The sequence below is a fragment of the Thalia democratica genome, unplaced genomic scaffold (assembly GCF_965202585.1).
Source record: "Thalia democratica unplaced genomic scaffold, ktThaDemo2.hap1.1 HAP1_SCAFFOLD_138, whole genome shotgun sequence".
NCBI classification, from domain to species: Eukaryota; Metazoa; Chordata; class Thaliacea; order Salpida; family Salpidae; genus Thalia; species Thalia democratica.
Window position 1 is genome coordinate 19,102 of NW_028139286.1, and position 15,737 is coordinate 34,838.

General features: G+C 26.7%; 2 non-coding genes and 1 pseudogene across 2 annotated transcripts; 2 read left to right on the plus strand and 1 right to left on the minus strand.

Moving 5' to 3' along the window:
- The first annotated feature begins 4,794 nt into the window (after positions 1 to 4,794).
- Trnai-aau (transfer RNA isoleucine (anticodon AAU)) lies at positions 4,795 to 4,868 on the plus strand. Its single transcript has one exon. It is a non-coding gene; the product is annotated as a tRNA-Ile (tRNA).
- A 7-nt stretch (positions 4,869 to 4,875) lies between these two features.
- Trnad-guc (transfer RNA aspartic acid (anticodon GUC)) lies at positions 4,876 to 4,947 on the plus strand. Its single transcript has one exon. It is a non-coding gene; the product is annotated as a tRNA-Asp (tRNA).
- Positions 4,948 to 9,689: 4,742 nt separating this feature from the next.
- Positions 9,690 to 13,351, minus strand: LOC145845692 (geranylgeranyl transferase type-1 subunit beta pseudogene; annotated as a pseudogene).
- Positions 13,352 to 15,737: the final 2,386 nt, after the last annotated feature.

The window sequence follows — 15,737 nt, forward strand, 5'->3', positions numbered from 1 at the left end:
TTAAATTTTATCTTTTTATTAAATCAATTTTTTTAGTTATACATGACAATCAAAACCTTGTAAAAAACTGATTAATAATAATTTTAATAATAGTAATATATCTACTTAACGTTTTTTAAAGTTCAGACTTATAACTTACTAGTTAATAATGAATTTATAACTAAATGAATAAATATTGTCTTGAAGTAACATCGTTTAAGTTCAACATCGTTTAATAAGTTAACTGTCTTTGAAAGGTATAATAGCCTCAAAGTTCGTAAAAGTTGTATTTATATACTACTTTTTTATTCATCTATGGTACTGTGCTTATTCCAAAAAAAAAATCTTACTAGCTATTAATGAATTTATAACTAAATGAATAAATATTGTCTTGAAGTAACATTTAATAAGTTAATTGTCTTTGAAAAGTATAAAAAGCCTCAAAGTTCGTAAAAGTTGTATTTATATACTACTTTTTTATTCATCTATGGTACTGTGCTTATTCCAAAAAAAAATCTTACTAGTTATTAATGAACTTATAACTTAATGAATAAATATTGTCTTGAAGTAACATTTAATAAGTTAATTGTCTTTGAAAGGTATAAAAAGCCTCAAAGTTCGTAAAAGTTGTATTTATATACTACTTTTTTATTCATCTATGGTACTGTGCTTATTCCAAAAAAAAATCTTACTAGTTATTAATGAACTTATAACTTAATGAATAAATATTGTCTTGAAGTAACATTTAATAATTTAATTGTCTTTGAAAGGTATAAAAAGCCTCAAAGTTCGAAAAAGTTGTATTTATATATTTACTACTTTTTTATTCATCCATGGTACTGTGCTTATTCCACAAAAATAATCTTACTAGTTATTAATGAACTTATAACTTAATGAACATTTATTGTCTTGAAGTAACATCGTTTAACAAGTTAACTGTCTTTAAAAGGTATAAAAAGCATCAAAGTTTCTTTAATGTTGTATTTTTATAATACTTTTATAATCATCCATGGTAATGTGATTATTCTAATAAAGTATTTTCGGTCTTATTGATAACTTTTTATTTTAGGCATAAGCGCTACAAATATTTATATACAATTTAATAATATAATAAACTAAGTAAGTTATATGCACTTTAATTATCATGAAAAAATAAATAAAAGTGATGCCCAAGAAGATGATAAAAGAGAACCTCTATACTTTAACCATGTAAAAACAGAGATGCTTTGTATTTTTGAATACATACATAAGATTGAGCCTATTAATGTGCTGAATTTTATTTTAACAGTAGTTTACAATCACAAAAAAAATCAATTGTATTTTTTGAAATGTTCTATTTGTCACTTTATAGTACTGATGGTACTTATTAAAAAAAATTAAGTATTTAAAAGTAATACATTTAATGAAAATAAAAACAGTTTACCTTGAACAAGAAATATATAATTTTTTTATAATATTTTTAAACGTTCTTCAGTGTAATCACTTTAAAATGTTTGAAAGAAACCACAGCTTTATACAGTAAAATATTATACTTTTGTTTTTAGTAGTTTTGAGATAAGTACACTTTATTATAAAGTATTTTGTTATAAAACAATGTTTCATTCTACCAGAGATCCTCAGTTTTATATTTTTAAACGATGCTTTTTTTCAAGTGTGTATTGGTTTTAAGAACAACTTATAAACACTTAAATCTAAGAAAAAAAAAACTAAGTTAAAAACTTTTGATATGTACTGGCGTTTACATAAATAAATTTTTTGATTTGGTAACATCTAAAAATATATGTTTATTTTTGCTTTGTACAATGTCAAACTGTTTCGAGTAAAGGTTGACAATATAAAATATTAATACCAATAACAGCTTGTTCAAACATATGGTTTTCTACGATTATTTATGTTAGCATTTTAATGGTTTGTTTTTAGCTAAGAATCTACACTTAAAATAATAAAGTAAGCGACACTTTATTTATCGAAATCATAGTCACCAAATGATAACATATTTTGTTTTTTTTGGTTAAAACTACAAAACTGTAACCAAAAAGTTAATTCAAGTCTTAGTGATCCTGAAAGTTATATTAATTTTCACTTGTTCCATTAAGTCAGTTTTAATTAAAAGTTTATAGGTCAGCGTAAACAGCATGTGCTTAACAGTTATGCAATCGATAAATACTTTTCTATTAAATGGGTAATTCTATACAACTTTGCGTTGAGAGTTCAACCAAGATTCTTTTATCAATGTGATCGGCTCGCAAAAGACTTTTCTGATGAATCTAACACAAACCTAATCGAATAGTTAAACTTCAAGTTAAACGAATTATGAAACACAATCAAGCATCACAAAATATACTAGAAATTTAAATTAAATTACAAGGGAGATTCATTCAAATTCTATTAAGCACATTTTTTTGATAAAAATACATACATTACAGTATTTAAAACGGAACATTGCTTATAATTGTTAAGCTTATAACAATGTTGGCTCAGTAAGAATTTATTATAAAATATCAGCTTTTTTCTTTTAAATGTATTGATAAACTCTAAGTAATAGATCTAACTTAGTTGCTCTAATTTGATGTTTGTCTTTTACAATGTGTTTCTATTTTGCTTTTACAAATAAAAAGACATACAACAAAAACTAGTTTTAAAACATTATGTTTGACTTTTTTTTTAAAGTTAAAAGCGACTGTCGTTATTAATCATTAAATTTAGCTTTAGTTTAAGTAGTAATTAACATCAACTTGATCAAAAGTTTTCTTAATAATTTTAAAATTCAGCTTAATGATTTTTTTAGTTTTTGTTTTAAAACGTGAGTGAAAACTAATTATTTTTATTTTCTACGTGACATTATTTTCTTATGTCTTTATAAAGTACTAGTCTTTAGCTAGACAGTTTTTTTATAAGCATAAAAAGAAGTTTCAAAACAAAAATTCATAAAAAAGTAGTTTTGTTTGACCTTTTTAGCTTTCTAACGTAGGTTAAAAGCGTCTATTGTTATCAAATCTTTCAAAAAAGTCATGATCTAGGAAGTAATTAACATCAACTTAATTAAATATTTTTAAAACAATTTGTTCTGTTTATTAGTTCTAAAGCTTTAAAAATAATTTTTAAACGTGAAGAAACATTAATTGATTTAATTGTCTACGTGATTTTATTATGCCGTGTTTTTAAAAAATCATACTCTCATATAGATTGTTTTTGTTTATACGTACTTTTGTATGTGTTGTAAAAATAAAATATATTTTTGAAAACAAACAATTAGTATCCTACTTCTAAAAAAATCGTTCTATCTATAGAATATAAATTTTAAAATTAATTTAAAGACAATTATTGTTAGAAGAGTAGAAGAAGGATAAAAAATTCAGGAAGTAAACTAATCATTATAAATATAAAGTTTAATTGAGACCTCAATTTAAACGAATCATGAGATGCTTTATAATCAAGTATCACAAAATATACTTAAAATTTAATATAAATTACAAACGCGATTATTTAAAATTGTATTAAGCATATTTTTTTGATAAAATGATACTAATCATTATATATATAAAGTTTAATTTAGACCTCAAGTTAAACGAACTCTGAGAAGCTCAATAATCAAACATCACAAAACATATTATAAATTTAAATTACAAACGAGATTCATTAAAAATGCATTAGGCTTTTTTTTTGATAAAAATAAACCAATCAATATGAATATAAAGTTTAATTTAGACCTCAAGTTAAACGAATTATGAGATGCTCCATAATCAAGTACACAAAATATACTTCAGACTTAAATTAAGTTACAAACGAGATTTATTAAAACTGCATTAAGCATATTTTTTGATAAAATAATACTAATCATTATAAATATAAAGATTTACGTTCTACTCTAGTTTGGCAAGATAATTTAAACTTGAAAAGTGCTTTATCACCCATTCAAGTTTATTAAAAATATTAAAAAATATAAAAAATTTGTAATTTTTTTTTATTTCTAGACACAATTTTATTTCTAATTAATGTATAGTTTTATTTTGATAGACTTGTTCAACGAAACTAATTAACAATTACAAAAACAAATACATTGTACATTGTCGTTTTATTTGATGTAAGCATTCAAAATAGTTATTGGTACATGATACTATCTTGGTTAGGTGTGATATAATTAACAAGTTTTATAAAAGAGCTATTAAAAGCAATTAAACACGTAAATTAAGAAAATAAAACTGTACGCGTAAGATTTCATATTGATTAATGAAACAAAAGACACTCAAGTTTACCATCAAAAGGTCGAGTTTCGAACGAAAACTTTGTTCGGTCTTATTCAAAACTATTTTTATTTTCTCACAAAGAAACCATTTATAACATTTTGTTTAAATTTTTGCAATCTATTTTTTAATGAAGTTCAAGAGAAAACTTCTAAATATGACCAAACACAAACCTTCATACGTTGGTTGTTGAGTTCCTGAAGGAAATGAGCGCTGTGTTGCGAGTTAGAACACTGTCATCAAATTTTATATAAGCGCAATTAAATGTAAACACCCATAAGAATTTTTAGTATGTAAATTTCATTAAATGAAAACATTAAATAACTTACAAAATGTATATATAATTTGACAAAAGTATTGTTAAAGCTTTATCTTATATTAAATAATTCTACAAGATTGTGAAACATCATTAGTTTTATACCAAAACATAATTTTAATAAAATTAACTTAGCCTTAAGACTTCACAGTTGTATGGTAAATAGATTTTTTATCAAAATAATTCATTATGGTATTGTTGCGTCATATTTCGCTAGTCAGAATTATACTCCTGAGGAATGCAGCTTAAACGTGTGGCCGGTTAGCTCAGTTGGTTAGAGCGTCGTGCTAATAACGCGAATGTCGCGGGTTCGATCCCCGTACTGGCCACATTTTTTTCTCGTTAGTATAGTGGTGAGTACTCCCGCCTGTCACGCGGGCGACCGGGGTTCGATTCCCCGACGGGAAGATTTCTGCATACTTAGTTTGTTAGAACCGGCATTTTTATCCATTTAGTATTTAATAGTAACAATTATAATATCATAAAGTCTATCAAATATTTTTTTTAATTTATCTAATAGTTTTCTAACAAGTGTTATAAGAAAGAACATTTTTAAGTATATAAAGTAATTAATGAGTTATTTGAATAAGTCTTCGTGGCGCAATCGGTTAGCGCGTTCGACTGTTAATCGAAAGGTTGGTGGTTCGAGCCCACACGAGGACGTACTTTTATTTGTTAGATATTGAAAAATGTGCAAAATTTTTACACCGAGCGTGTTTTCTCGCTTTCACACTTTTACAATAGCTTTAAGTTATTTTAAACGTCCGATTCTTTACATTGAGATTCTGTCTTTTTATTTATACATAAGTATTTATTATCTTTTTTGTTTTTCAAAAAGTTCGTTTTAAGTTACTAGTTAACCTTCAATACAAACTCATTAATAAGTAACTAACATCAAAGCGGATATACAAAAATAGTAGAGTGGCAAAAAATCCTGGAATTTTGTAGAAAAATTGCAAAAATCCTTAAATTTTTTTAATTATAGTTTTTTAACAACTTTGATAAAATAAAAAATTAAAATTGTATCTTTCTTAGACTTAAAAAAAAGTACAGAAGTTATAATTAGTAATCGATATATTATTATTTAAAATATCATTTTAATTAATGAAACTACTTAATTACTTGCATTTTTGTTGCTTTGAATGTCAAGTCAGTCAATAAGAGCCTATTTCGGACTGGTCTAACTGAATACAATTTAGATTAAGAGAAAATTAAGTGCAAGAGCAAAATAAGAGAAGAGCCAAATAAAAATGTCTAATGTAATGTTTTATGCCCAATGTTACTTATATTAAATGTTGCAAATTTTGACATACAAGTTTGCCACGGATCGAGCTGAAAAATCTTTTTTTGACTTTTCTAAATCAAACTCTTAATAAAAACCTATTAAAAAATACGTAACTAAAGACTTGAAAGTTTAGCTTGTTTCAAAAACTCAATTAGACCCTAAAAAATGATAAATTGCAAAAGCAAATTATTTTAGAAAATAATATTATCAAAATGCAGTTTTAAGTATCGATAAACTTTTTTTTTAAGAGCATGTTGACATAAATTTCCTAAAATTTTTCAAAAATCCCTATATTTTTCTGACTTTTGTAATTTTTACTTGTTTTTCCTGGCTTTGTGGCAACCCTGAACATATTATTTAATTAAAAAGGTTGATACAAAAAATTAAACAGTAATAAATTTAAAATAAAAACAAATAAAATCTAGATTGTATGGCTATTTATGATATATATCAACATAAAGGCTTTTGAACAATCACATGAGAAGAACTTTGAAAAAGTTGATTAAAATTACTACAGGGCTCGTGCGCGAAATTTTTTTCATTTAGCCTGACTGAGACCAATTTAGCCTGACATTTTCTCAAAGTAAGGAAAATTCCCTTTAGATGTTATTTTAGGTATTAGGGGGTCTTGATTAGTAATATTGTAGTCTCTGATTTCAACCAGCTTTATCTCAAAAATATTTAGAGCTTTAAAAATATGCAAAAAACAACACATAGCTTAGTTACAACTCAATAAAATAAGGCTAAATTGTGAAAAAGGTGATTGATCCCCCCTATGCCCAAAACGTAACAAACTCAGTGATAAGTTTTAAAATAAGTGTTATTACAAACTATTACTAGTGTAACAATTTAATATATATTACTTAACACAGTTGTTCAATTTAATTAAGCACTAAGTAAAAATATTATAACCAGCAGATTTATAATAAACGACGTGCATTGTGGTGTTTTATTAAAATTTAAAATGAAACGCTTACAAGAGTATTAAAAATCAAACAAAAAGCTAAGTTGTTGAACTAAACTGTAATGTTTAAACTGTATTTTTTTATGAGTTTTCACAGTTATGACGTATATAATCTACTCAAAAAAAATAATGAAGATTCTTAAAAACTATTTAGAGATTCAAAAACAAGTTTTAAGCATTTATTTTTACAGATACTGACTGATTTTGATTTTAATAGCTAAACCATTTTTTAGAAATAAGTTAACTTCTCAATTCGATCTTAAAAAGATTTCTCAACTTTTTTTAATCAAAAATTTTCAAGCATTTGAATTGAAAAAAAATAAAAATTCTCAAATCTTTAAATAAAAAAACTGATTTAGCCTGACGTTTTTCAAAAAAACTGATTTAGCCTGACTTAGCCTGACGCGCACGAACCCTGTTTTTGGTTAAACTTTAGAATCCGAATCTAGTCCCAGTTATCTACAAAACTAACAGAAAAGATCATAATTTTTTTAGTAGACAAAAGTCTTTACTTTGAAACTATAAATTAAACAAAAAAAAACAGCCTATAAAAAAACCAATTATCATTAATAAATGTATAGCATGATATACTTTTTTGAATAGAAATAAATTTTAAATGACAGAAAAACATTTACAAGTATAGTTACAAATAAGATAAAATTAACAATAAGTTCACATTGTTGTAAAAGTTACAAAAACAGCTAGTCAGAAAAAATTTAATGACAAATCCAAACATTATTTTTCAATTTGCTTTTATTAAATGATTATTCTCTGACGGAATTAATAAAAACATGTTGAATGATTAATTCATTTTAATTTTTAATTGTTCTTTTTATGACATAACGATATTTTCTTTTGCTTTATCTGCACTTTTTTCAATTTTTACCAATCAGTTTTGTTCTTACTGTTTTAATTTTTGTATATTATCTTTAACGTTGAATAATAAGGTTAGGTTTCTAGTCAGCGGGCAGCCTATTGTGTAACTTTTAACATAATGGTTATATTGGACATAAAATTTTGCAAGCCGCTTTATTTATGTTATTGTATGCTAACATGTAGTTTTTTGTTTAGCACTAAATCACAAAAATTTAACCATGGAATTATTACTACAGTTTGTTAGCAATTTCATTTTTACCAGCTTGTAGAAACTTATTTAATACTTTATCGACTTATTTTCTTAGTAAAAACTTTAATAATCAAAAATAGTGGCCGACCGGATCTCACTCTAAGGCTGTATGTTATCCACTTCTACTCTATGAAAAATGATTGAACTAAAAATCAGAAGTTGTCGGTCTAATTACCTTTAATCGTTAACTGTAACGTAACTAAACGTAAGAAACACTGAAATTAAATCTAAAAGGTAAGCTCTGAATCAAAATAATCTTTACAAAACATTAAAACTAATTTTGTTAAAATACACGTAATAGGTAAAATTTTTGATATAAACATATTGAATATTTATATGCATCTTGCTTCTGATATTTTTAAAAAAAAGTATTCTATATTTTCATGATAACTATAACATAGTTTAATTTAATAATTTTATGATAACTAAGATTTAGTTAATTCGAATTGTTTTTCTAAACCAGATTTTTCCAAACTTTATTTTTCAAAACGACTTCTTTAAATAAATTCACTAAGCTATGGTCCCCTCTACTAAGATTTCTCAAAAAACTACCATTAAAAAACGGCTAAGACCTTTTTTTTTGCTCTTTATCATCAAATCCGGGATACCTAGTGTAATTAAAAACAACGTGCTTGAAAAAAAAGTCTTACCTAAGGTAGTTTTGAAACTTTCAGTATACATTCTGGAATTAATGACAAAGAGCAAAATAAGAAAAAATAAAAATATTTTAAAAGTATTTTAGACTTACACTATATATATCAAAAAAAAATTTTGAAAATTAAACTAGGCATAAAATAAAAAAAAAATCACAAATTTCATTATATCTGAAAATCTTAATTTCAAATAAAACCCGGATCCGGCAGAATACTAATTTTATGGATTCAGTAGATAATTTACAAACAATTTTTGTAATCAAATAATTTATTCAAAACTACTGACTTTAGAATATATTATCAAAATAAAAACTATTTAAATTAGCTTAAAAAAGTAAATAAATATTTTGTTTAAATGATAAATTTTATTTAAACAAACTCATAATAACACATTAGCATTTATTTATCGTTAAGTATGTTATCAAAAAACTATCCAAAATATTGCGAATAAATTTATGATTAGTAATAAAAGTAACTGAAGCTTCTAATACAAGCATGAAATACTTTGCAAAAACTTATATTACAATAGCAGAACTTTATAAAAACATCAGTTACTACACATAGTATGCTATAAAACTTTTTTAATATTTAACACATTAGAAATTTGATTTGAAAAACTTAAATTCAATCCAAGAATTGAATATCTTTTAGAAGATACTTGAAAAATTTAAGTTATAAGTTTATTCATTGTATATTCCAAAAACACTTATTCTGGTATTTAGAAAACATTTAAATCGAAAAAAGGTTAAACTAAAAGCTGTTGTTGTAGTGCAATTTTACAAAGTTTAAATATTTTAACTCAATAATGAAATAAAAAAGGTTACATCATATTAAAGTAGAAACATTGAAATACGAAAATTAAACAAAAGTTTTTAAACTTAATTTAATAACAGTTTTCTAAATAAACTGCATGATAAATTATGAACTCTCTAACTATAAAACTTCAGAAAATTATCATACCTTGAAACAATAAGTACCTAAACTCTCCAATAAAAGGTTGACACGACTTGAAGAAAAACAAGTTACCATTGTTTTAGAGAAGTTAGTAAAAATACTGCTAATTAACCTTGAGTACCTAAAAATATCATTAAGATAATAAAGCTACTTAATATTTGAAAGGCAAAGATGCTTATTAAGAAACAAAACATTTCTAAAACATAAAAACAAGACTTATTTTAAAGGTCAAGAAACATTTTAAGCAAATTAAACTTAGTTTTTTTTTGTTAATTAAAACAAGCCTGAATTTTTTATTTACTCAGAAAAGTTATGTGTGGCAACCATGCTACGAGTTCTAAACGAATTTAAATAGATGATTAATTTTTATTTAATTGAAATTGAATAACTGTTGTGTCATAAATTTGGAACCAGTAGAAAACTTATGTACTCAATAGAGCTTTGTATATCACTCAAAATTATAGAAAGACGGTGCAAAAAAAGTTCTCTTAGTTTTTAATATTAACTTAAGTTTAAAACTTGGAAAAATGTCATGATCAAAAAAATTATCACTTACTTCAACATGTATAAAAATATTTCTGTCAAGCTTGTTTTCAGATAAAATACTTACAAAATTTCTTCTATTAGCAAAAAAGCTTAAATTTTTTCTGAGAAATATACTATCATACTTGCAAAGCATTTTTTGTTTTAAACTTCTCAATCAATACGCAGGTAAAACATTAATTAAAACATACTGAATAAAATAGTAATATGATCGTGCTAAAATGCTTGCGTTCAACATTACAACAAATCAAACATTTTCACGATTTAAACAAGCAGCTGAACAGTTTGGGCACCAGAACGGGCATCAACCCGGCAACCACAGCCACGATCATGTTCTTGTGCTCCCACAAAAACCCCCTGTTGCGAGAACGCCACTTTTCATGCACTTCCGCCATCCGCTCGCGACTCCTCCTGCTGATGTTCAGGCACGGCTCCACCTCCTCCAAACCGCACTCTCCGAGCAGGGAAATCCCCGACAGCCCCATGTAGCTGTGGAGGGGGTCGGCGTGGACCTGCGGCCACTTGCCCATCCCCCCGGTCAGCGGGTCCTGGGTGGAGAGGACAAAGTGGACGGCTTCTTCCTTGGACACCGCGTCGAGGTGGCCGACAATCTTCAGGGTGGATCCGATCCAGAAGGTGTAGCAGGTGTCGTCGTCCTTGTGCGGTCGGCCGTGGAACCCGCACCGCTGCCGCCACAGCAGCCAGTTGGTCAGCTTGTCCATCTTGCTTCCGCCCAGCACCTCGTCCAGCTTGCCCATCATCTTCAGCGAAGCCACCGCGCAGAACGTCGACCCGCCGTGGCTCTCGTTGCATCGTCCCTGGCCGAAACCTGTCGTTTGAAAGTTGATGGGTTTTTCACATCTCGCTTGGTTTTAATACTTTTTCAAAGGTTGTATAGTTAACATGGTATGAGAAAACGCTAGTGATTTTAAATAAAACAGCTGAAAGAATTTTTGAAGATTAAAATATATTTTCAAATTTTTATTGTTACATTATTATACGTTTTACTTTGTTCATATGTTATTCTACAACACTAACCTCCGTCGTAGGAGAAACTGCTCGCGATGAACTCACACGCTTTTGTGACGTCGACGCACGAGAAGTCGTTGAGTATGGTGCACACGCACATGGCGCAGTACATGAACCTCATGTCCCTCTCGCCATTTTCCACGCACATCTCCTTGAAACCACCGTCTTCCAGCTGGAGGGCTCTGATGCCTTCCAAGCAGCCTTTTCTGTTGATGAGTCAGTTGCTTGTTGCGTTAAGAAAAGAAATTGCTGTTTAGCACGTTTTGGTTTATTTTTTCTCAAAATAAGCGCTTGTGTTTATGTCAGTTTTGTTATACTTTCATTGCCTTGTATAAACACCACTATTGGTATCTTAAAAGTGCATACATCCATGTAGTTTATATTATTGAAGTTTGTGATTTAGTTAAAATTTAAGTGAAAATTAAAATGAGTCAATAGATAGAGATCTTTTTAAATATACACTTTATTGCCAATGATGTCATTAAAACAGAGAAATTCAAGTCTTGATGCTAACAAGTTTTACATCAGTGACTTTATACTTAAAGTAAAATACATTATTGACACTTAAAAAAAATACTGAGAAAGTCATGTAACTTGTTATAAATTATAAAAAGTTACTCAGTATAGTACACATTATTACACTCTTAGTTTTTTAATCAACACAACTTCTGAAGTAGTAAAACTTACTTAAGAAACTTTTTAACAGAAGTATCTAATACAGTTAAAACAAAACTTTTTATACTTAATATACGTATAACTAATATATTAACATTGAATTACTAGTCTACATTAACGCTAACAAGTAATAGAAACAGAATCAAAACATGAAAACATTACTTTGCTGAAAAGAAAACTGCTGACTATCTTTGAATCAGTTTTGCTAAAAATAAAGAATGCTAGTATATGACAAAGGTAGCTAAAGGCTTTATGTTAAAGTTTATCTTAATATAAATTAATATATAATGATATCAAAGATTAAATATACACCATAGCTTTACTGAGTGGAAACTTTATTTTTAATTTATTATATTTATTATAAACGAACATGTTCTATATCCTGTATATGATTATTGACTGTTAGAAAATAACACTGAAATAACTTTGAAAAATTAAAACAAATTAGTATGATTTAATTAATAGCTATAAAAGTTGACTTTTAGTACAGGCATCTTACATTTTTTTTAAACATGAATTTGCAATGTCTATAACTGAAAATCTGTTTATAAAGCTATAAAAATTCAATGTTATATAAAAATTATAATGTTATTGTAGTAGTTTAATTAAAATAAATTAAACAAATGTTTGATTGCTTATTATGTAACCTTTGAAAAAAAGTTTTAAATATATTTTCATAATCTTTTTTTGATTGAAAACTTTTGAAGTTTTATGTTTATTAAGCAAAATGTTATGAACACAAACAAATTTTAAATCTAATTTAAACCTACTTTATAAATCACTGTAAAAATATTTTTAAATGCAGAAACTAGCGCATGTAGCAAAAAAAAAATAAATTGGTGATAATTTTAGTTCAAGAATTTTTCTTTTTAACTTGAAGAATTTTTTGATCAACTCTGAGAGTGTTTGATAATTTAAATTTTAAATAACATTTAAAATGATAACAAACCTTTTTTTAAATCAAAGTCTATCGCTGTTAGACTAAAAGTTTTCTCAAAAATAGTTAATAAGCTAGTATAAAATTTAAAAAATTTTAAAGATGCAAAACTTTACTAAATTTGTCTCCATAATATTTATCAAATTTATAAGAAAAGGTAATCAGACATTGTCAAACACAACTAATCAACTCTTATCAAATTATATAAAAAAAAAACAGTTCAATTAATCAACTAAACAAATCTTATAGTACTTAAGATTTAGAAAGGACAAAAAAAAAGTACAAACCTGTCAACTCTTGACAAGTCATCCCCCAATATCAGCAATATCGACAGGGCGCAGTAAGTCATGGCAACGTGGGACGTGTTGTTTCCATTATCACACGCCCCATTAGAATCCCCTCCCATGAAACCGCACCTGTGCAAGTTGTCCCCGCTCTCATTGGATACTATCTGCAGCGAGTATATCCAATCGACAAGCTCTTCCTGATCTTTCAACACGTGGAGGGAATCCAACACGTCCAATGCCGACACGCAGAAGAAAATGATGGTGAGGCGTTGCGAGTCGAGCACACACATCTGGCTGGGCAGGGTGTTGAGGACCCGCGTGAAGTACTTGACGTGCTTCTCCTTGTAGAAATCACTCATGTGTTCGTTTTAATTTAAATTTTGCAATAATCTGTATGCAAAAGGTAGAAGTAGAATTTGATATAAGATTTTTTAAAGAGAATATTATACTTAGTAAAAGTAGAAAAAAATCCCATGACCTCAAAATTTACTACTTAACCTATCAAACTAAAGAATACAATGCTTTATCATTTTTTGTTAACTTTTAACATTTTCTTTTTAGTAAACTGATTAGTCTATATTTGCAACATGGATATTTTGTTTAGAAGATAAGACTTAACATAATTGTTCTCAGTAAAACCTGGGTAAAAATAAAAAGCAGATGTATGTAAGTGAACTACTATATCTATTTCCAAGTATAAGTATATTTTTCATTTTTAGAAAAAAAAAACTATTTTGTTGAGATATGAAGTAAAATTATTTGAAATATCTTCATCAGTCAACTTACTAAGTGAAAATAACAATGGTATATGTTCAAGTACAAGTATATATAAATTGTGGAAAGCCTCAAGCTATCACTTGTATAACTTTATTATGTTGTTAACTATTTGACTTTTGAGGGTATCACTTTGCTAAAAATTAAATGTTGAGGAAAATGTGCAGGTTTAATACTATAATGTAAAAGTCTTAAAAATGTTGTACACAAACTTTGAAACAAGAGTCTGGGTTAGTTTAGTTGATTCACCTAGCCAAAAAAAAATTGTTATGATCAAAAGTGGTAACACTTTTTTAAGTAAACACTTTTCAAAAAAATAGAAATAACTGTATGATGTGTAATTGTCTGAAACTGCTTGCAATATTTGCTTGTAAAAAGAGCTGTTAATTACAACTTCATAGTTGAAATATTTTTGGTTTTAATACAGATAAAGCATAAGTTAAAAACAAAAAATACATTGTGTAAGATGAATAGAATTTACTAATTTATAATACAATAGATTAAGTTAAAAAAATTCAGGACCAAGTAAAATAAATGACCCAAACTTTTGACAAGTTAAAAAATGACCTCGAAAGTGTCATTAAGTAAAAATAATGATCCCAGATATATTTTTACAACAAAAATTAACTATTTTCAATTAATTTTCACTTTGGTCACTTTTGCAACAATAAAAATTTTGCAGGAATAAAAATAAAAACTTATCAAAAAATACCAACCAAGGATGAGGGTTAAGGGTAACAGTAATAATAAAAAAATATCGACCAAAAGTAAGGGGTAACAATGATAGTTAAAAAATAGTGATATTAAATATGTATACACTTATAATATAAATAATAATTTTTAATTACTGACCAAGTGTAAGGGTTATGGGTAACAATGATAATTAAAGAATTAAGTAAAAATAATGAACCCAAAAATTGAACAAGTAAATAATATGTCCCTAGAAAAATTTGGATTGAGTAAAAATAATGACCCAAAAGTCATTTATTTTACTTGATTTCAAAAACAAAAACAATAGTAAAATCCAACAGACAGATATTTCAACTTGTTGTATGGACATGTGATAAAATAAAATAAATTTAAAAGATCACTTACAAACTTTCTTGTATGAACTTGAGTCCCTCACTCCTATACCTCAACTCAGTTTCAGAAGGAATTCCATCTTCAAAACTAGATGTTTTCTTCAGACCAGCCTTCTCCTAATACCAAATAGGCTTGCTCAGTTTATAGAAGGTTTTTTGGTGATGACATTAAGTTGGTTTTAATATATTTTCTGTTAGAAGTTTAATAATTTGTAATACTAAGCTTTTACTTGTGTTGGGTATCTTGATAAAAATTTTCTTTTTATATAAATTAGTTTGTCTGTTTGTACTTAAAAGAATTTATAATTAGTTGTATGGTTTGAAAGTTTCAATGAGTTTAAAGATAAATTTAAGTTAATATAAATGAAACATTTTAGACCTCACAGCTCACAAGTAGTTAATGTTCATAACTTTTCAAAAACAGACTAAGTTCTAAGACATAATTAGTCTAGCAACATAAAAAGTTTTTACAGCAGTATTATATCAGCACTTATTTAATTAAATAAACCAAATAAATGAGTTATGAAAAATTTAAACCGATAATATTTGTGGCTTAAAACTGAACTTGAACAATTTCAGAAATATCTTAATATAATGATGGCACAATCATTCATGAATATTTTGATAATTGTGTCTTTATTTAGCATTCACTCACTATGAACAATGTGGCTTTTTATTTTCTACCTGCTTCAAAAAGTTGTTATATCAGTGACTACAAAAACTCAGTAGTTTTGGCAAATATGGCAAAACGATTGAAACTAAATTATAACTAAAATGAGTTTGCAAAAGTAAAGTGTAATGATATTACCTGATGAAAATAAAGGCTTTAAGCTAAATATAATTAATCTTATGCAAATTGTTAAGTAATAAACATGTTTAAAGAAAATAG